General features: G+C 45.9%; 1 long non-coding RNA gene across 1 annotated transcript; it reads left to right on the top strand.

The window, feature by feature from the left end:
• Nucleotides 1-785: 785 nt before the first annotated feature.
• Nucleotides 786-8974, top strand: LOC130544359 (uncharacterized). Its single transcript, XR_008960584.1, has 3 exons — nucleotides 786-834; nucleotides 3281-3454; nucleotides 4680-8974. It is a non-coding gene; the product is annotated as an uncharacterized LOC130544359 (long non-coding RNA).
• Nucleotides 8975-10349: the final 1375 nt, after the last annotated feature.

The raw sequence follows: 10349 nt of genomic DNA, 5'->3' as shown, positions 1-10349 counted from the left end.
GTGCATGTGTGAGCTCAGATTCTCCACTTTTGTTCATTTTAATTTTTTTTTACATAATTTCTACACCCAACGTGGGGCTCAAACTCCTAAGTCAAAGACCAAGAGTTGCCTGCTCCGCTGACTGAGCCAGCCCAGTGGCCTCAGATTCTCCACTTTAATAAGGATACCAGTCCTATTGGATTAGACTCCCATCCTCTCTAAGTATGACTTAATTATCTCTGCGATGGCCCTCATTCCAAATAAGGTTGTGTTCTAAGGTGTGGGTGTTAGGATTTCAACATAGGAATTTGAAGAGGACACAACGCAACTGATAAAACCATTGTAACCACATTGGAGGGCACCATCCCATGGCATTTCATGCATCCACCATGTCGTGCAACCACCACCTCTAGCTCCAAGACCTTCTCATCCTCCCAAGCGGAGACCCCGTCCCCATTAGGTTCTTATTCTCCATTCTGTCCACCCTGAAGCGCCTGACAAATGGTGGCCTGTTTTCTGGCTTTACATTTAACAGCTGGCTACCGTGGGCGTTCATAAATCCTTGTAGGCGAAGACACTTTCGAAGGAATGCCTGAGCCCGCCAAGATGGTGCCGATGTCTTATCAGGTTTGGAACGGCACCGTCTCTCTTCTTCTGTCTGCATAAAGGGCACACGGGAGCTTAGATGATCTCATTCTGGGGCGGTTTAGTATTTTGACCAATCATCTGACCACATGACAGGGCAGGCGCTTCGAGCTCCCCGATTAAAACCAGCTGAAGACAAGCCAGTCCATTCCCTTGATGAGGAGGAGATGAACATACGTGATCAAGGGGATGAGTTGTAGGCATAATAAGGTAAGACGAATGGGAAGCCTGGGGGTGATGCGGTCAGGGTTTTGTTTTGAGGGAGCTAAAAAGGTAAGAGTGAAGGCTTGGTTAAAGTCAGGGATGGTCTTGAGAGTTTTGTGCATATAAGGAATGTCCTCCAAGCTAAAAGTGGACGATTATCATCTCTAAGTATCTGCCCTGCCTTCTTCTGGTCTGATGGTGGGGTTGCAAGGAGGAGGATCCCGTCTCCATCCCTCCTGCGTCTGGAGCCCTAGCAGGATCTGACCTATTTGTGCTGAATGAGCGAACAGACTCAAGGCAACGCCATGGCATAGACAAGCCTGGCTGCTTCCAAAAATCTTTAGGCTCCAACACATTTCATCGGAAGCTGAGGGTTTGCCTTATGTTCTGCTCCGTGAACGTCTAGGAAACAAAGACGAGACTCAGATTTCCTTGACCACCAAATCAAAACAGGGAAGTTGCAAAGGGATTGTTTTGTATTTCTACCACGCTCTTCTGTTTCGTTGCCGGGCTTCACTGCAAGAATACCGGTGTTTTCTCTCGCTTTGAGCTCGGTGTTGGGTTTGATGATGAAGTCAGGTGAGCGCTGAAGCATGAACGTGCTTTAATAGGCTATCACAGAGTTCAGTTGACGATTTGGTAGATTTAACAGTGCGGTGATGGAAATTGCATTTATGGAACAATTACCAGGTGCCCGGCACAGGGAAGGTTAAGGAACACCATTATTAAGTAAGATGGAAGCATCATCGTCAAGACTGTACCAACCCTTTGTCTACGAGGGGAAGCTCCGCCATGCTCAGAATCATTGGAAGGGCATTACAATAAGGGCACCCACATCAAGGGAACTTGTCAGTTCCTGTAACCAAAACAGAATAAAACAATACATCGAATGTTTAAAAATACAATAGAAGAAAAGGAAGAAAAGAAAACCATCTTAGATCTCTTTAAGGAACAATTTCTTGCCACACCGAATTCTACTCATTGGAAGAGAAACCACACAATGATCCCCATCGATGGTCCTTTTTATGATTTCCTTTAACCAGTGCCAGGATTTTTTTAAAAGTTTTGGATGGCACCCCGTACAATTAAATTCCATTTCACAAACCCAGTGCCATGTCATCAATGAGTTAATGAATATCACTGGAAGACGGCCCCAGTGTTTGAAGACTTCCTCACAGCCCCAGAGGGATCCATAATTTGGGAATATGAACCGATCCCCTTCTAAATTAGGTCAATGGAATTTCTTCTGGTGAAGTCTGGTCAAGCTGTTGAGTCAAATTTTTTGGCGGCAAACTTGCCATGTCTGTGTTTCATCATTCTTTTCTTTCGATGTGATTTTTTTTGAGTTCTTTATAAATTAAAGCACGACTTGAAAGTTCAGATGAGGTAAAATAAATATGGCGGTCCTAAGTTTCCACCGTAACCAAGCAAGAGGTGTTTCTTATTTACGTGGGTGTGGTTAAACCAGAGCTCTCTGTGGACGAGAGGCAAACTCACTCCCAAATGCATCCACTTTTGTCAGTTTATATATAGTACACTTAAAAATATTTTTGTATTGTCTTGAGAAGAAGACCACCCCAGTCAAAAGACTACTCATAAAAAGGGAAAAAAATAATCCGAGACGTGCCATGCAAAATTCCATTCCCCACGACAGCTGGCTTGTCAGCAAAGCAAACCTAAAAAAAAAAGAAAAGAAAAAGAAAAATGGTAGCTGGGAAAATGCATTGTTGGCTCGACTTCCTTTGTTTTGAAAGGAAAACTAATTTAGAAACCACATGTCACCTTTTTTGGGGGATACTAAGAAATGGTAAGAGTGTAAAACAAATGTTAATATGGAGATGATTGGAGGAGGAGGAGGCCACCTGTGTTCCATTTGGCTCCAAGGGAAGGGCCAGGACTGGGGAGGGGCTGGTGATTTATAAGGTTCCACTTTCTCGTAGAAAGCTCACATTGTTGTCTTCAGTGCTTTCTTGCTCGGACAGGTGAGCAAGCCCAAATTCAGGTAAGCGGTAAACTCAAGAGTTGACCTGGACATGTCTAATGGCAACACAGGGGTTTGCCTGCTGCCTCAGGAAACTGAAGCAACACTTTATTTAACGTGAAAAAAAAAAAATGGTATGCACGCAGCCGTGCCCAGAAACATAAATGTGACCCAGTGAGCGCAAGGAATCCCGAACCAATCTCCCGTTCTGGAAGCACCTTTCATACAATGAATGGCTTCCTCTTTCTCTGGCAGACCACCTTCTGGAAAAGCGGAAAGACAAGATGTTCCCTCGTATGTCACAGAGGTGTCCGATGTGGACACGCCGTGGGTCTGGTTGACTGGGTTGGAGGTTTGCCCTGGGTGTGGACATCCTAAACCGAGAAAGGTTGGGGAAAATACAGAAATGGCTCGTAAGCTACTGCCCGCGTCGGTACTTAGAAACAAGTCAATGTGTCTCATTTGTTCCAGACATTCCACCGCCCAAACGATGAAGTTCAGCCCGCCTTCGCTGAGTCAGGAACTGGGGGATCTCTTGATCCACCTACCTGGCAACGTTGTCCTAAGCGATGGAGAGACGCCGGAGCAAAGGGATTTGTGGAAGTCTCGCATCTATTTTAGAAGACGCGTAAAATGAGACGGAGGGTAAGGGAAGCGGGGAGAAGTCATCAGAGCTGCACGCATCTGGTTTTGATTGGGGCCGTGTTTTTATGTTCACCGTGCAGCTTTCATTTTGCGAGGGGCTGGCGGGTGAAGCCATGTCGGGGTTGCAACCTCGTTCCCCATGGGCAGCGTGCTGGCTGCCATCCCTGAGACCGTGTCCCATGCTTTTATGAAAACACACGCACAACAGCAAAGTCCCGTCACCTGGTGTTTGCAGAGCCTTGCACAAATCCTTTGTCGTGGTGCACATGTGTTTGGGGTGGCTAAGGGACCAGGGTCTCGGCGGGGCAGGATGGAGCTTGGAAGAATGCCAGGATCGCCCCCCACACCCTCGCCCCTGGCGCTATTCAGTAAGTCGGTCCCGTGCATTGTATGGGCTGGTCAAAAGGTCAGTGAAGTACAAAGAACAAAGCAGAGATTTTTCTTTTTCGGTTCACATTGTATCCGGAATCACGACTTATTTGCAGGAGTGAGACTTGATTTTCTTGGTCTTCCCAGGCCAGGAAGACACACAAGGCGCTGGTGTGAAGGGAGACAGCGGTGCTGTTGGTGGGGATGTCCCTGCAGGTGCAGGGACTTCGGAGGAAGCAAGTCGAGTTCAGCCACAAAAAAAGAAAAAAGGAAAAAAAAAAAAAGGCGTAGAAATAGGAGGGATTATCTGTCCTTCCTTTGAAGGCAGGATTCACCCTAAGCAACACTTTCTTCTATGCTTCCAAATCCTGCTTCCTGTATTTACGAGCCAGGCTGCTAGCTGCAAAGACGTTTGGCATTTTTTATAACTTTTTGGTGACTTTTTTTTTAAAATCACTTTGTGCTGACCTTTATCTATTTTTTTTTTTTTTAATTCCTTAGGGGCTTTATTCCTTGACGTGAATATGGCTACGGAAAGTTTCTGTTCAAATGTTCTCATTTGTTTTATTGTTTCCACGTCTTTGCTCCGAGCTTCTCCCCCGTGAAAGGCTCTCTCTGTGATTACTTTCAGACCCTTGCAAGGGGCAAGGACCTTGATGATTTTCAGCCCAACCTTAAGAGTTCAAATTGACAAAGAGGAGAGATTTTTCAGTCTATTGCTATTGGTTAGACTTGACACTGGTTCCCAATTCCGTCATGTGTGTTTATTTCCTACTTTCTATTAACTGCCTGTTTCCTTGGCTTCTGTTGACCCTAACGAGGTTTATGTTTTTAACAATCCCCCCTTTTCTTGCAGGGGAAGCTGTGTTTTCGTGTGCATTATTTCCGCGATGAGGTGTCGATGGTACATGCATCGTGACCCGAGCAGACCACGAACGAAGCCACGTGATTCCCCTCTCGTGGAAGAAAAGACCTGTGTTCACAGAGACTTGCATGTGTGTATCCCAATCATTCCCAGCCTGGTTGCGATCTCCACCGTGCTCGTCGCGCTTCGATGCGTCATGATATTTTATTGCTGCTGGATGAGGGGATGAGGTCAACGTTCATGTGGGCTGATGCTCTGGCTATTCCCGGCCGCTGCTCACGGACACCTGTCCCCCTCCATCTCCCTTCCTCTGATGTGGAGACTTGCCTTGGGCAATCACAACGAGACGGGGGTCCATGAGAGCAAACACTCTCCGTGTATTTCCTCCGGACTCGAGAGGCTGTGCTCTGTGCAGAATGTCAGGTAGCCTGCGATGCCCCTTCCGGGCCCTGCACACACGCTGTCCCCATTTCCAGCTCCTCCTAGTCTCGCAGACACAGCCTCTCCAGGTCCCGCCGGCCGCTTGGGAGGGGACCTGCGTTTCTCACTCTGGCTGTTGGAAGAGAGTCTCCTCTGTGTTTGGACGTCTGCTGCCATGTTCCTGAGATGCCTTTGGTTGGGCGTTTATGTTTCGTACCATGCATTTTGAGTCGGACAAGGAAAGTCTTTCATGAACCTTGGAAAACCGAGCCGTCATTGTTTCTTCAGCTATGACTCAGCCCTATGTTTCCAAAAACACTCCTTCCTTCCCAGGTGTTGGAAACATGTCATCCTTTCCTCTGTAACTTTGACACTTGTTGTATTTACCATTTTGTCTATACTTCCCAGAGCTCAGAATGACCCCCCCCCCAACCAGCTTCCCCATTGCTTTCTTTTGTTGTTTTGTTTTAATGAGTCCTCGGGGTCATTTCAACAAATAGCTGTACATACATGTGTGCACAACAATTTTATTCTTTCTGAAATCTGCTTGGGTTTTTTTTGTTTTTTGTTTTGTTTTCAGAAGACCCTGCTTCACGTTCAACATGACTTCAGCATCTCTTTACATCTCAAACCCTTTAAAAATCAGGGCTTCACATTCTCATTTGGATCGCCATGGTATCATCTGAGTTTTTTGAGGGGGACACATCCGCATTTTGCTGAGGCTGTGGCGTCTGAATCATTGCAAAATATTTCGTCGTGGGGGTTAGCAAAGCTGCAAGAAGTACTATCAACCAGGCGTGAGGGTCAAGCATCTCAAAGAGCCTGTTTAATTTTGTCTTTAGAAACTGCACAACCCCAGGAATCGGTGGAACAGCAGTGGATCTCTCCCGGGGCTGGGAGTGCACGGATGCCTGCGTAGCTGAGACACAGACCTGAAGCCCTGCACGGCAGATTGGGGGAGATGCAGGTGGGCAGCATTCCAGAACCCACCCCTCCTGCAGGTGCACATGTTGCCGTGGCCACGGTGAGCTGCCCGGGCTCCCGGCCGCCCGGTGTTTGGCCCTTCTGGTTCCTTCCACACTGCCAGCCCTGCTGTGACCAATTCCAGCGTCTACAAGAATGATGGCCCCTAAGAGCAAGGCATAGAAGTAACTGATGGACCAAGCGTTCGGTGATTTCCCCAGGAGGCAACCCGTCTGTGAGAACTCTCGTGCCGGATTCATGCACACCTTGGAGGCCTTTGAAGAAAACTGCATTGCAATGCAGCTGTCTTCCCCAGGAGTGACGGTGAGGGGTGGCATGTTCTCAGGACATCCCTCAATCTGGGCTGACCGTTCAGCCATGTGGCTCGAGCCATGAGATCCATCAGTCACACCACAGGGGCAGCTCAGGGGCACCCATGGAAGCTGAAAGTGGACTCGGTATGCAAACCCTTAGAGACAAAATCCACCCTTGTGCACACACTCCAAAGGCAAAGAGCAATCCCAGTGTTGGAGACTTTGCAAAGAACAGGCGGCAGGGTCCCCGGGTCCCCAGACACAGGAGCTGTATGTCTACAGCTGCTCTCCAAGCAGATCTGCATTTGGGGGACTCCGTGGCGCCCCGCGCCCTCCCCTCCAGCAAGACTGCAGTCCTCCATTCTGAAGACACTGGACAGCCAACAAAGTCTTTCCTCTTGCCAACTGTAGTCTCTGCAAATTATGCTCTCAGGAGAACTGCTGGCCGGCGCTGTGTGTCTACTAAAGGATCAGTGGTTTGCCTCCCCCTGCCCCCCAACAAAAATGGCAACAAAAAGAAATGAAGTATTGCTGCACTCAACAATTTGGATGTCATAGGGAGTGAACGGAGCCAATCCTGAAAGCTTACATGCTGCATGAATCCAGCAATAGAACGTCCCAGAAATGACAGAATGATGGAGCGAGAGAGTGGACTGGTGGTTGCCAGGTCTTACAATAGGTCTCTGCAGGTGGGAGGGAAGTGGGCTTAGCTCGAAAAGAGCAGAGTAGGGCATGCAGGTGATGGAATGCTCTGTGTCTGGATAGTAACAAAGTCAATGTCCTCGTTGTGAGGTGGTTTTGCAGGATGTTGCCATTGAGGGGACTAGAGGAAGGATACAGGGATCTTTGGTATCCCTCCTTACAGCTGCGTCTGAATCTGAAATTGTCTCAAACTTAGAAATTTAATTAAAATTAAAAAGTTAAATGAAAAAGTATGCCTCCATCCAACTGTCCTTCCTTCTCAATATGCAAATTGATATTAGGAAATTTTTTTGCCTACAAAGGCTGGCTTTCCAGCAGGAATGTGTTGAAGGGGATTCATGCACACAGAAAATAATTCAAGAGGCCAAGTGGAGGAATGATGCTAGAATTCTAGCAGGTGTCTACCCGTCTCCTGGAGCTTTGGATGTCTTGCATCCATGCAGTTGTGAGCCCCCAGTGTGAACACGTTGATGGGATGTGAAGTGCTATGTGAACATAGCTCAATATGAATTCGCTCAGAGCCCCAGCAGGAGCCAACTGCACCTCAGTCTTCATGGAATAGAGAACGTGGTTAATTAGGACAGAAATCACAAGCCGGTGAGACATGAGCAATGCTCAAGTTATATATTGGAGATTTTACGAGATCCTCTTAGGGATTATCTCACTTTGGCATGAGGAGGCAGATTGCTAATTTATGATGACCATCCTTTTGCCTTTGGATAATAGACATTAACACACCAGGGCTCTGATCTCGTCTTCCGTGCCTTAAGAAGTCGTAGCCGGCACAGCCTTCCCATCAGTTTTGTCAACTCCGGAAGGACAGACGGCCCTTGCAAGTTGCTTCCCCCGGCACTGAGCACGTCCCCTGCATTTGTCCCAGGATACCAGGTTGGGTGTGGACTTGAGTACAGACAGTCTGGTTCTGTTCGACAGAGTGGAGATTCTTTAGAGAACCCATTTGCAAGTCTATTAAATAGTAAGTATTTTTAGAGTTTTCCATCTTCCCTAGAAAAAACACCATGCATGTGTCACAGTGATCATCACGTTCGCCCCTTATCGGCTGGAGGCTGGCCAGGCCAAGCCACGTAGTTCTGCTCTCAAACAGGTTGTTTAGACAACCCTCGGGCAAACCGTGACTCCGTGGCCGCCGATTTTAAGGAGAGCTGGGTGCAACGTGTTTACCCACGGTGATGTGGGAGCACAAGAATAAAGGCAAGCTGAGAATCATTAACTCCGTGCCACCTGGAAAGTGTTACCTGTGGGGAGGAAAATTACATAACAATGCATTTGTCAAAAACAACAAGTTCCTTCAAGGGTTTCAGCAAGGGGAGCCCTATAATGCAAGGTGGTGTTCCTTAGGATTTAAGACAGCATTGTGCTTTCTCCCTGTCAGGTATCCCCTCTAACCTATGAGAGCTTTTGTTGCCACACGGCCTGGATTGTGCAGAATCAGCTGCTTCTTAGCGTCTTTCAGGATGAACACTCGTGGGTGAGCAGGGATATGCATGCTTTCCGGAAACTCTGGGTTTTTTCTACCCAATCTGTGTGCCCACGTTGTCCTTGCTGCGTGCCCCATACGTATCATGGGGTCTGCCCCATCCCCCCCATCCCCACGCGTCGTACCTTCTGAAGTCTAAGATTGCAAAAGTAGAAGTTGAAACCGAACATGAAAACATGATTCACGTTCTGAGAATCTAAATTGCATAAACATTTTCCTGGTTGTCCTCTGATGTTAGGCAGTGATGGGCTGGTGCCTCCAAGCTAAGAAATTAATCAGAAACTGTTTTTCTTCTTCCTCTTCTTCTTCTTCTTCTTCTTCTTCTTCTTCTTCTTCTTCTTCTTCTTCTTCTTCTTCTTCTTCTTCTTCACAATGGATGAATCACTAAATTCTACCCCTGAAACTAAAAAAAATAAATAAATAAAAATAAAAGAACTGATTTTTTTTGTGTTCTACCAGTTATGTGACCATAAAATTAAAAAACAAACAAAACAAAACAAAAACAAAAACCAAGAAGAAACTTCTGGTTCTTAATATCCTGGTCTGCATCTGCTAATCTCCAAAGCTCCTTCCAACTCCAGGGATACTTGAGAATAATTCTGTCTCTTAAAACATGAGAGAAACAGAAAACAGACACATGTTCTTCCTGTTATCTTTTCCCCCTTTGAAACATTTATGAACGTTTAACGTTCAAGTCATCATACATTTAAGAGGTGCTGCAAAAATAGCATAGGGCGGTCTGTCTCTTGTATGTGGTGTATGTTTTAATCTTTATCAGGGAAGTGTTTACCAATATGCACATTATTCGAATTAGCACATTATTCAAATCAAATTTCATCAATTCCCTTATGCATCTATTGCTCGAATTCCTATAACCACTAACCTTACCTTATACATCACTTCAATCTGTCTTAATCAATGACCAAGATTTGCTATTATGTTATATATTATTTATCATATTGTATTATAATATATTATATTAATTATATCATATTGTATTACAACTTTATGTTATAATATTATATTATTTTTTCATACGCAACTAATGAACCGTTGAACACTACATCAAAAACTAATGATGTACTATATGCTGGCTAACTGAACATAATAAAAAGATATTATATTATATCATATTAGGAGCATGCTCTTATCTCTGGGGCCCAATGTGAGTCTCTGGATCCCGGCTAGAGTGACCACAATCAGTCCAGCTGATATTTATGCCCTTAGCTCAGGCAACAGTGTTTGTGAGTCTCTGCTCTTAACTGCTGTTGTTTATACAACTGTTCAAAGGTCTGTTGATCTAAACAAATTGGTCCAAACAAATGCCTTTAGCAGTGGTAAGAAGCAGCTGTTCAGGTAGGATATTAGACACACACTTGAAAAATACCAAACTTCTGCAAAAAATCAGCCTCTTGATTTCAAGGCAAAATTGTTGGGATTACCCAGAAAATGCACCAATCTAAGAATGAACACCTGACAGGGTTGGGGGGAATGCGAGTCTGAAGGAAGGCAGATCAACCAGAGATGGGGCTCCTTTTTCAAAATGATGATGTTCAAAGCTCAGTGCATCCCTTCCTGGAGCTGTGACTTCACACTTCACATGTGCTTCCTTTTATCCGAAGAAACTTTTTTTAAGTCTTTTTTTAAAGATTTTATTTTTTAGGTAAGCTCCACATCCAACGTGGCTCTCGAACTCACAACCCCAAGATCAGGTGTCGCACGCTCCACGGGCTGAGCCAGCCAGGCGCCCTGTAGAATAAATTT

The sequence above is a fragment of the Ursus arctos genome, chromosome Y, assembly GCF_023065955.2.
Source record: "Ursus arctos isolate Adak ecotype North America chromosome Y, UrsArc2.0, whole genome shotgun sequence".
In the NCBI taxonomy this organism is placed as follows: domain Eukaryota; kingdom Metazoa; phylum Chordata; class Mammalia; order Carnivora; family Ursidae; genus Ursus; species Ursus arctos.
This window is presented reverse-complemented; position numbering and strand designations above follow the sequence as displayed.